Here is an 11,842-nt window from a genome sequence, read left to right on the forward strand (position 1 = left end):
GTCTTGTTGGATGTCTTGCAGGCTTGTAATAAAGTCCGGCACACTTGCCTGCTATACAAAATAGACAAAGTCACAAGTCCTTTCTCTCAACGACGTTCTAATCCTTAACTCTTTCCGACCGCCATTGTAAAATTAAATGATCAGTGCACTAAATTATATGGAATTAAATATTTAGTAGGTAGTATCACTAGGAAGCTAGGACAAATAATCTTCTTCTTCTTCATGTGCCGTGCTCGATTATCGAACGTTGGCTAACAAATTGGCTATAGCAATTTTGTTAACGGCAGCTCGGAAAAGGGATGCAGAGGATCTGTTATACCATTCTCTCAGGTTTTTAAGCCATGACGTTCTTCTTCGATCTGGCCCTCTTCTTCCGTCCACCTTGCCTTGTATTATTAAATGGAGTATATTATATCTCTCTGGAGTATATTATATTATATACCCAAATTTCAAAGGCTTCCAATTTCTTGAGAAGAGTATCTGTTAAAGTCCAACCTTCGACACCATACAAAAGAGTAGAGAACACATAACATCTCAATAATCTAATTTTAAGATTCAAAGTAATGTTGTTTCCACATAAAAGTTTCTTTATCTTAAAGAATGCAGCTCTGGCCTTCTCTATACGTATTCTAATTTCTTTGCTCATGTCCCAGTTCGCATTTAGATTACAACCAAGGTAGGTGATACTGTTAGTTCTCTCTAATTGTTCACCATAAGCTGTTACTACCTCCGGTTGTATTGACGTCTTACTGACAACCATCACCTTGGTCTTTGCGGTGTTTAGCTTGAGTCCATATATTCATCACACGTTGTGGTAATCCTATTAATCAGGTGTTGAAGTTCTTCATAATTGCTCGCAATTAACACCGTGTCATCCGCATATCTCAAATTATTAATATTGACTCCATTCATTTTGATACCACATTGAGCATTATCCACTGTTTTATTGAAAACAAACTCAGAATAGATGTTAAATATTAGTGGGGACAAAATGCAGCCCTGCCTTACTCCTCTTCGTATTTGAAGTTCTTCAGACGTGTCCCGGCCAATCCTGATGTTTGCACGTTGATGCCAGTAAAGATTTTTGATAATGCGTAGGTCTTTATCATCAATACCCACTTTCTGAAGAATAGCAATCATTTCAGTATGTTTTACCCGATCAAAGGCCTTCTCAAAGTCAATGAAACACATATAAACCGGATGTCCGACATCTCTGCATCTCTGTACCATAACCTGAATACTAAACAGTGCTTCTCTGGTCCCAAGGTTATTGCGGAATCCAAACTGTGTATCGTATCGCCAAGCTGTTCTTCTATTTTTTGGTACATCCTAGAGTGCAAAATTCGTAGAAATATCTTTAAAACATGACTCATCAAGCTAATGGTTCGGTAGTCACTACATCTTTGTCCGGACAAATAATCCCTTACAAAAAATCCCCACAAATTATCCTTAGACAAAAAATCCCCAGACAAATAATTCCCGGACAAATAATCCCCAGACAAATAATTCCCGGACAAATAATCCACGGACAAAAAATCCCCACAAAAAATCCCCGGACAAAAAATCCCCACAAAAAATTCCGGACTAAAAATCCCCAAGAAATATTTTGCTGCCGAATAGTTCTCTAAAAGTTTTCCCGTGAATGCAATCGACTTAAATGTTTTTCAGCCTCAGTGCATGAGTGATGTAGCAATCGCCATGAAACCGCACGAAAATAATGAGTAGCAGTTAATATTAACCATGAATAATAGTCCAGGGCGTATCTGTTTTGAGATGGACGTTGAGAGGTCACTCAAATTTTTTTGCAGAAATTGCTTGAAAATAAATCAAATAATAATATTTGAGTTATCCTCCCTCTCAAAAAGGTCCGGAACATTGTTTAAATAATCAAAATGTTCAAAAATTAAGAAAAAATTCGATTTTTTTCTTCGTTTTTGATTATAACTTTAAAAGTATTCATTTCCGAGAAAAGTTGTACTGGCATAAAAGTTGCGTAATTAAATTTCCCATAATGTAAAATTGGTTAAAAATTTAAAAAATTGTTACCCTAGTTGCAAAATAGCAATAATTGTGAACAAACCATACAAAAACAAGTATTCGCATTTTACGTTTTTCAACCATTTATGCTAGGCTTAGGACCTTCATATTTCACCCAGAAAAATATTATGATACAGTAAAACAATACTGTAAATTTCATCAAGATCGGCTTAACAGATTTTGCAAAATAAATTTTGCAATCCAGCTTTCGTAAAAAAAATTTATTTTTTTAAAATGTTACAGGACTGAAAATAAAGCAGATAGCAAGTTGAATTTTTTTTTTTTTATAGAAGTGTACTGTACCTTTCATTTGTAATTTGCAAAATTAAAATCGATTAATTACCACGGCGTCAGGAAATTTTTTAAATAAACAATAATTTTTGGTGCTACGCGCAGGACAGCGGTGTTCGATTCACACAAGTTGATTTCCACCAAAATTTCTTCCAACCTTTATCTAATATATTATTTTCTTACTCTATATTTTGTTGTATTTTAATGTTTTAATTCCACAAAAATCAAACTTATTTTATTATTGTTTGTGAAATATTGTTTAAACAATTGCATATGTTTAAAAATAATAAACTTTTATTTTTTAAGTTAAAATATATGAACAAAGAAAGTTTTTGCTAATAAAAGTGTTATTTCAAAGGATAGAGTATGTGTTTTTATTTTTCAATAAACAAATTTATTTATTTATATCGAAATTTAATAAAAATTAAAATGTATCAATCATTATCAAAGGTCATTGGAATGCCAAATCAGAGCAAACTATCCGCTGTCCTGCGCGTAGCAACAATAATTAATGTTTATTTAAAAAAATTCCTGACGCCGTGATGTTAATTGATTTTAATTTTGCAAAATTGCAAATGAAAGGTACAGTAGACTTCTATAAGAAAAAAAAATTTCAACTTGCTATCTGCTTTGTTTTCAGTCCTGTAACATTTTGAAAAAATGAATTTTTTTTACGAAAGCTGGATTGCAAAATTTATTTTGCACAATCTGTTGAACCGATCTTAATGAAATTTACAGTATTGTTTTGATGTATCATAAAGTTTTTCTGGGTGAAATATGAAGGTCCTAAGTGTAGCATAAATGGTTGAAAAACGTAAAATGCGAATACTTGTTTTTGTATGGTTTTTTCGCAATTATTGCTATTTTGCAACAAGGGTGACTATTTTTTTTTTAACCAATTCTATATTGTCGAAAATTTAACTACGCAACTTTTATATCAGTACAACTTTTCTCGGAAATGAATACTTTTAAAGTTATAATCAAAAAACGAAGAAAAAGATCGAATTTTTCCTTAATTTTTTGACATTTTGATTATTTAAACAATGTTCCGGACCTTTTTGAGAGGGAGGATAACTCAATTATTATTATTTCATTTATTTTCAACCAATTTCTGCAAAAAAAATTGAATCACCTCTGAACGTCCAAATGTACTAATATTTTTACAGATGCGCCCTGGTCTATAATTGTAATTTCAATTATCAAATTTTGAATTCCAATTCCATGTCGAAAACTTCAAATTTTATATGACAAAAAGAGTGTGAGTTTTTTTAAAAAATCATGGAAGATATGCGGAATGAGCTAAGGCTGTGGGAATCATGTTGTAATATTATTCGCTTAAATCTTTTGCTCATTCTGCTTTGAATAACTGTGTTCAAAACGTTGCCTCTTCGTGATGCTAACTGATGGTCCTGAAAACGATAACCTTGATTGTAATGCAAAAAACCTGTTCCTTTTTGTAAAGGCACACATCTTATGGAAAATATAATGTCACTCAAATGCAATAAAATTTACATGAATAGATTCCTCTCTAAATTACGATAATTTCATATCATTGAGTCAAGCCTGATTTTTTTTATAATACCGGAGTAAATTTATATAATGAAATGATAGTGTGGGAGTTACATAGAAACATACACAAGTTACATAAGTTAAGACCTACATAAGTTTATAAGAGAGAGAAAAGAATTTTTGTGAATAAGTCTTTTGTGAATGAGTTCATAAATCTTATAAGGTCTTATCTTATTTTTGTGAGGCTATTTTGTCCATAAAAATTTGTGGGGATTATTTGACCGGGGTTTTTTGTCCGGGGATTATTTGTCTGGGGATTTTTGTCCAGGGATAATTTGTGGGGATTTTTTGTCCGGGATTATTTGTCCGGGGATTATTTGCCCGAACCTCGTCACTAGTGGGCACTAGTGGACACCTCAGGGTAGTGGCCTTGGACCTGTTCCCTACGTACTCTACACAGCAGATCTTCCTACAAGTCAAAACATCATCACAGTTAGGGGAGTGCATATAGATTTTCACTTCGGGAAAAATCAAACAAGATAGAACTTTTTGTATTTTCATTAAGAAATGTTTAATAAACAACATATCAAAAAGTTCTACTCGAGAAGTGGGTGCTTCATTTTTTATTAAACAAATGAACTAAGAAATTAGACGTTTTTTTAAATAACTCTGAAAATATAAATTTTAGAAAAAAACTGACTTGACAATGAAAAATTCAGAAAATTTTACAAAAAAAACTTATAAAAAGAATTTTCTAAAATTAAATCTGTATCTTCTATAATTTTTTATTTATAACGCTAAAGTCACCTTTCTCACAAACATTGACGCACTGTAAACTAATGTACGGCGAAGTGCACGGTTGAGTTATTTTAATGTAATTCTTTAACTAATGGATCAAATGAAATTTTACAAATTTAGCATGAAAGAAGAATAATTGATCTATCTTATGGTTATAATAGAAAGAAATCAAATGTATGGGCATAAGTACGGTGAGAGCGGAAAATGAGCCTTACATGAATTTTGTTTAAAAATGATGTAAAAATGTGTAACTAATACAATTTTTCTTTTTAAAACCTTTTTTCAAGCATCGTACTAAATGATGTTTCATTCAAAAAAAATCTCAAAAATTTAATTCAAATGATATGACGTCTCCAAAAATGTAATTTTTGAAATCTTCGTAGTTTTATAGAATTACCACCACTTTAAGACGGTATTACTCAAGTTTTAACAGATCTATTACAGTTTTATAAAGGATGTAATCTATAAAATGCACTAAATTATTTTATTTTAGAAATGAAATAAACTATTTCTTTTTAAGAAAATTAAGAAAGATAACAGAAATATATTACAAAAACCGAAAATTACCAGCTAAAAAAAAGTTTATATACAAAGTGATCAAAACTTTTTTCTGTAAAACTTACCTAAAATACATTTAATGATAAGCTTCAACAATAATAAATGTTCAGCAAAAAATATATTTTTTAGCTCTTATACAGTATGTCTGCGTAATTTGGAACCTATTGATAACTTTTTTATTATCAGTTTTACGAAAAAAAGTTATTCCTTATAAAATACTCTGCATCGTATACACTGTGTCCGTAAAGTATGGAACAAATTCTTTTTTAGCTAAACAGAGCATTTTAAGAAATAATCCTGAAACACGTCGATTTTTGGTTTTAATTTACCGTATTTTAAAATAATATTCTAATATAAAGGGTAAATTACTTTCGAGTAATGACGTCACCATCATTTTTTTAAAATGGAACACCCCCATTTTGTTTCAATTTTCGGATTACTCTAGCTGAGCTGATTCCAGAAATGTATCACATGTTGATTCAAATTGGTACAGGGTGGACAAAAATACAATAGCTTTGTGTGTGTTCATAAAGTAACGCGTTAGTTGAATTAACAATATTATCAAAAATACTTATTGTATTTTTGATATTTTAATTAGTTTTTGATTTAAAAAAAAAAAAAAAAAGAATAAGTTTTTCAACCTAATAAAAATATTTGTAAATTAAGTATTTTTAAAAGATTTTTAATTGAAAAACTTTATTGGCCCATTTCCTGGTGACAACCTCCAAGGCTTCTACAATATGCAAGCACATGGATGCTGCAGTGAAGACTAAGGGGAAGGAATTCTACACTATGCAATTCACAACCCCCGTCTGCAGCGTGGTAAAGTTCCAGCGGAAAATGGACCTAGTTACTCTATAGGAGTAATACTAATAAAAATAAAAATGTATACCATTTCTATTCATTCAGTTGCGGTGCGAAACCAAAACTGTCTTAATTTTTACCCAGATCAGAGAGTGCAGCCAGCACTCTTATCGACGATTTCACCTCTTTTTAGAGGTTCATCAGAGACTGCATAGGCTGCTTTTCTCTGGCCCAGGTAAAAATCTTCGACATATCCATCTCCCACCGCAACTGACGAGATGGTGAAATCGTCGATAAGAGTGCTGGCTGCACTCTCTGATCTGGGTAAAAATTAAGACAGTTTTGGTTTCGCACCGCAACTGAATGAATAGAAATGGTATACATTTTTATTTTTGATTTTAATTAATTTTTGAATTGTTTAATTTAATATTTTAATTTAATATCAAAATTTAATTAAAATTTAATATTATGAGTACACACAAAACTATTGTATTTTTGTCCACCCTGTACCAATTTGAATCAACATGTGATACATTTTTGGAATCTGCTCAGCTAGAGTAATCCAAAAATTGAGACAAAATGGGGGTATTCCATTTAAAAAAAATGACGGTGACGTCATTACTCGAAAGTAATTCACCCTGTATATTAGAATATTATTTTAAATCAAAAATCGACGTGTTTCAGGATTATTTCTTAAAATGCTCTGTTTAGCTAAAAAAGAATTTGTTCCATACTTTACGGACACAGTGTATAATAGACCAGTAAGGATCTGTGAAAAAACGTCTATTTTTGGATGTGAGAGGTGGTATTCGGATTTTTGCAGATAAAGTTAGGTGACACCTTCAGTAATAATAATTGACTTATGCTCCTTCTCAAATATGCCCGGAACATTAATAAAAAAATTAAAATATTTAAAAATTTCGAAAAACGTCGATTTTTTTCTGATTTCTTTGCTTATAACTTTAAAACGATTCGTTTTGGAACAAAGTCGTAGAGGAATAAAATAAAGATAATTAAATTTTGTATGATATACAACTGGTCAAAAATGTCTTAACGTATTACCTTTTCTGCAATATAGCAATAAATACAAAATAAGGGGGAAAAATACGCCTGTTGTTATTCAATATTTTTAACCACTTTGGTGGCACTTAGAACCTTAGTAGTAATTCACTTAGGAAATTCTTTGTAACATACTTAAACCGTGTACCAAATTTCATTAAAATCTACCTAATAAATTTTGCATAATAAATTTGCAATCTAAATGTTTTTAAAAAAGTTCAAATTTTTTAAAATCTTTCTGAACAAAAAGTAGACCATTTAGAAGTTGGCTAATTTTTTTACATATAAAGAGGTGCTCTACCTATCTAATACACTTTACAGAATTAAAACCGGATTATTTAAGGGGCCTCAGCAATGTTTTAAACTTATAAACAATTTTTTGGCTTATAAACAAATAGCTTTGTTTAATAATAAAAAAAAATCATTTTTAGCAATGCAAATAATTAAAACCGGTATAATTTGACTTAAACTTTCAAATGATGTCAGCAGAATTGCTATTTTATTTCTTAATCAAAAGTTATTCGCGTTCAAAAATTTAAATTTTTCGATTTGTTGAAAGTTCCACTGCGTTTATCTCGAAAACTATGCATCCTACGAAAAAACTTGTAAGAACATTTTTTGCTTAGAATTACCCAAGAAATACAAAAAAAATGTTTTATTTTGCGAAAAATCGATGTTATGTAATTCCTCAAGTTCTTTGTTTATAACAATCTTATCGACATCCGGATCAACTGTTACCCAAAAATATCGTGTTCTACGGGTCAAAAAATACATAAAAATCTTGGGTAAGTCCATCTAAATAAAGGAGCGCGTAGCACCCCATCCTGGCCACAGCACTAATTTGTTTATAAGCCAAAAAATTGTTTATAACTTTAAAACATTGCTGAGGCTGCTTAAATAATCCGATTTGAATTCTGTAAAGTGCATTAGACAGGTGGAGTGCTTTTTTATAAGTAAAAAAATTGACAAATCTTTGTATTTTCTAGTTTTTCTTGTGCAAGATTTTAAAAAATTTTAATTTTTTAAAAAAAGTTTGATTGCAAAATTATTATTCAAAATCTAGTAAGTCAATTTTAATGAAATTTGGTGTACGGTTTTAGCACATTACAAAAATTTTCTAAGCGAATTAGGAAGATTCCAAGTGTAACCTAGGTGATGGAAAATCATTGAATAATGACAGGCTTGTTTTGCCCCCTTATTTTATATTTATTGCTATTTTGCAGCAAGGGTGATAAATTAAGACATTTTTAACCAATCGCATATGATAGAAAATTTCATTATCTTTGTTTAATTCCTATACGACTTTGTTCCAAAATGAATCGTTTTAAAGTTATAAACAAAAAAATAGAAAAAAAATCGATCTTATTCGAAATTCGAAGGAGCATAAATCAATTATTATTAACGAAGTTATCACCTAACTTTATCCGCAAAAATCTGAATGCCACCTCTCACATCCACCTAAAAACAGATCCATACTGGTCTATAATCTAAGATGCAATCATCAAAGATCAAATTTATTTAATGTTATACGAGGTATGTCAAAAAATATGAATTTCACTCAAGGGTAAAGTACCTTTACATTTCACAATATCGAAAATTGTTATTAAGAAAAGTTGTTTGGAATTAAAAAATTGTTTTAGTGTTCAATTGCATCCTTCTAATTAAAATATTGTGAATAATAAAGGCACTTAACTCTTAAGAAAAATTAATATTTTTACATACCTCGTATAAAATTAAAAAAGTTTGATATCTGATGGTTGTATCTTAGATTTAAGACCAGGGAGAGCATTTTATGAAGAATAACTTTTTTTCGTAAAAGTGATAATAAAATAGTTATCATAATTGTAATAAACTGATGATCCATCCATCCAATGGCACTACAGCCCAAATCGAGCCTTGGCCTCCTTCAACAAGCTTGTCCAATCATTTCGGTTTACCGCTGTTCTTTTCCATGAACGCGTTCCCAGGAAGTTCCTGGCATCCTCATCGACTTCGTCTTTCCATCTCTTTTTAGGTCTTCCAACAGGTCTTCTTCCCTGCATTCTTGCATTCTGCAATTTTCTGGGGATTATATTCTCATGCATGCGGACCACGTGCCCTGCCCACCGTAATCTCTGCAGTTTAAAATGATGATGAGTATCCGTAATTTGAGAAAAAATACTTTACTCTTTAACGAAATTCATATTTTTGACATAACTCGTATAAAATTGATAACATTTGATATCTGATGGTTGAGTTTTAGATTTTTGACTATTAGTATGGTATAGTTAGACCCAAACCCAGACATCCAAAGTGAAAGTTATCCTCCAACACCAAATTGTTCTATATGGTCCACACAATGTTCAGAAAAAAGTCACACCATATTGAGCGTCGGGTTTGGGGGGGGGGGAGAGGGGGGAGAAATCTGCAAATTCGTAGTTTTTTAGGTTTTTCGTCAATATTTCTAAAACTAAGCGGCTTAGCATGAACAACCTTCTACACAAAATTGTTACATTAAATTTGAAATAAAAAGGCCCTATGTATAACCCTTCTAAAATGAACGGTTCCAAAGTTACGGAGGTAGTATAGTATAATTGGTCCAAAAAAAAGGCCTAACCCAGACATCCAAAGTAAAAGTTTTCCTTCAACACCAAATTGTTCTATATGGTCCACATATTGTTCAGTAAAAAGTCACACCGTTTTGAGCGTCCGGTTTGGGGGGGGAGATGGGGGAGAAGTCGGTAAATTAGTAGTTTTTTACGTTTTTCGTCAATATTTCTAAAACTATGCTTTAGCGTAAGGAATGTTCTATAGAAAAATGTTCTACATACAATTTAAAACAAAAAAGGTTGTATACATAATTGTATAAAATCAACGGTTCCAGAGTTACGGAGGGTGAAAATTGGAGGTTTTCGATACTTTTTATATTTACCGATTTCTCCTACCTCTCCCTCCCAAACCCGACGCTCAAAATGGTGTGACTTTTTTCTGAACATTATGTGGACCATATAGAACAATTTGGTGTTGGAGGATAACTTTCACTTTGGATGTCTGGGTTTTTGGTATAGTTATATCATAAATATTGCCCAAAAAATATAAAAAGTATCGAAAACCTCGACTTTTCACCCTCCGTAACTCTGGAACCGTTGATTTTATAACAATTATGTATAGAACATTTTTTGTTTTAAATTTTATGTAGAACGTTCCTGTATATAACATTGTTTACGCTAAAGCATAGTTTTAGAAATATTGACGAAAAACTTAAAAAAAAACTACTAATTTACCGGCTTCTCTCCCATCTCCCTCCCAAACCCGAAGCTCAAAATGGTGTGACTTTTTACTGAACAATATGTGGACCATATAGAACATTTTGGTGTTGGAGGAAAACTTTTACTTTGGATGTTTGGGTTAGGCCTTTTTTGGACCAGTTATACTATGCTACCTCCGTAACTTTGGAACCATTCATTTTAGAAAGATTATACATAGTACCTTTTTTATTTCAAATTTAATGTAGGACAATTTTGTATAGAAGGTTGTTCATGCTAAACCGCATAGTTTTAGAAATATTGGCGAAAAACTTAAAAAACTACGAATTTACCGATTTCTCCCCCCTCTCCCCCCCAAACCCGACGCTCAAAATGGTGTGACTTTTTTCTGGACATTGTGTGGAGCATATAGAATAATTTGGTGTTGAAGGATAACTTTCACTTTGGATGTCTGGGTTATGCCATCTTTTGGATCAACTATACTATACTATATCTAGAACATTTTATTAAGAATAACTTTTTTTCCTAAAATTGATAATAAAAAAGTTTTCCATGTGGTTCCTAGCTACGCAGGCACACTGTATAAGAGTTTCTATATATAGGCGTAACCAGGGGGGTTTTGGGGGTTATAACTTCCCCCCCCCCCCCCCATTGGGATGGACTTTGAGCTCTATACGCTTAACACCATACCCCTCAGAGACCTTCCAGTAGTTGTAACCCCCCCTTTCCAGTAGTTAAACCCCCCTTAGGATCATCCTGGTTACGCCTATGCTTCTATATAAGAATTTTCAAATTGCAATACCATATTCAGATTCAACATACTCAAAAACAAAATAGAAACATATTTGATCAAAGTAAAATGATGAATTTAACGATATTTTTAAAATTATTTATACAAAAGGATTGTTATTGTTTAAACAATTAATAAACAATTAGCGGCTAAATCTGTGAGTAGAACTTTTTACTTTAACATGTATATAAACTAACAAAAGAAGTTTTACAAAAATATAAGCTTGTTTGAATTTTTCCGAAACAATGCATGTTTTCGTTCTAATTGCACTCCCCTAAGTCACATATTATGCAGACGACACAGCAATCCTTGCGGCTCACTCAAATCCGTACATTGCCTCGCAACTGCTCCAGAACAATCTCGATAAAATAAAGATTTGTTTACAAACACGGCGATTTGAAGTAAACAGAAGTAAGTGAGTACATAAGGTTCACCAATCAAAAAGTTACATGCCCAACCGTCTCATTAATTAACCAAGTAAATTTTACCTACTACAACAAAAGGACGATGTAAAATATCTAGGTATGCACTTACCCAGATTAACGTAGAAGAAACACATAGATATTCACGAAAAGAAAACAATTGGGTCTGAAACTCAGTAAAATGAACTGTTTAATAGAAAAAAGGTCACAACTGAATTTGTACAATAAAATCCTAGTATACATACAAGTCAGTGATGAAGCCAGTATGGATCTACAAAATCCAACTGTGGGGATCTGCATCAAGATCCAATGCGATATCTTGGGGAGAT

The sequence above is a fragment of the Diabrotica virgifera genome, chromosome 3 (assembly GCF_917563875.1).
Source record: "Diabrotica virgifera virgifera chromosome 3, PGI_DIABVI_V3a".
NCBI classification, from domain to species: Eukaryota; Metazoa; Arthropoda; class Insecta; order Coleoptera; family Chrysomelidae; genus Diabrotica; species Diabrotica virgifera.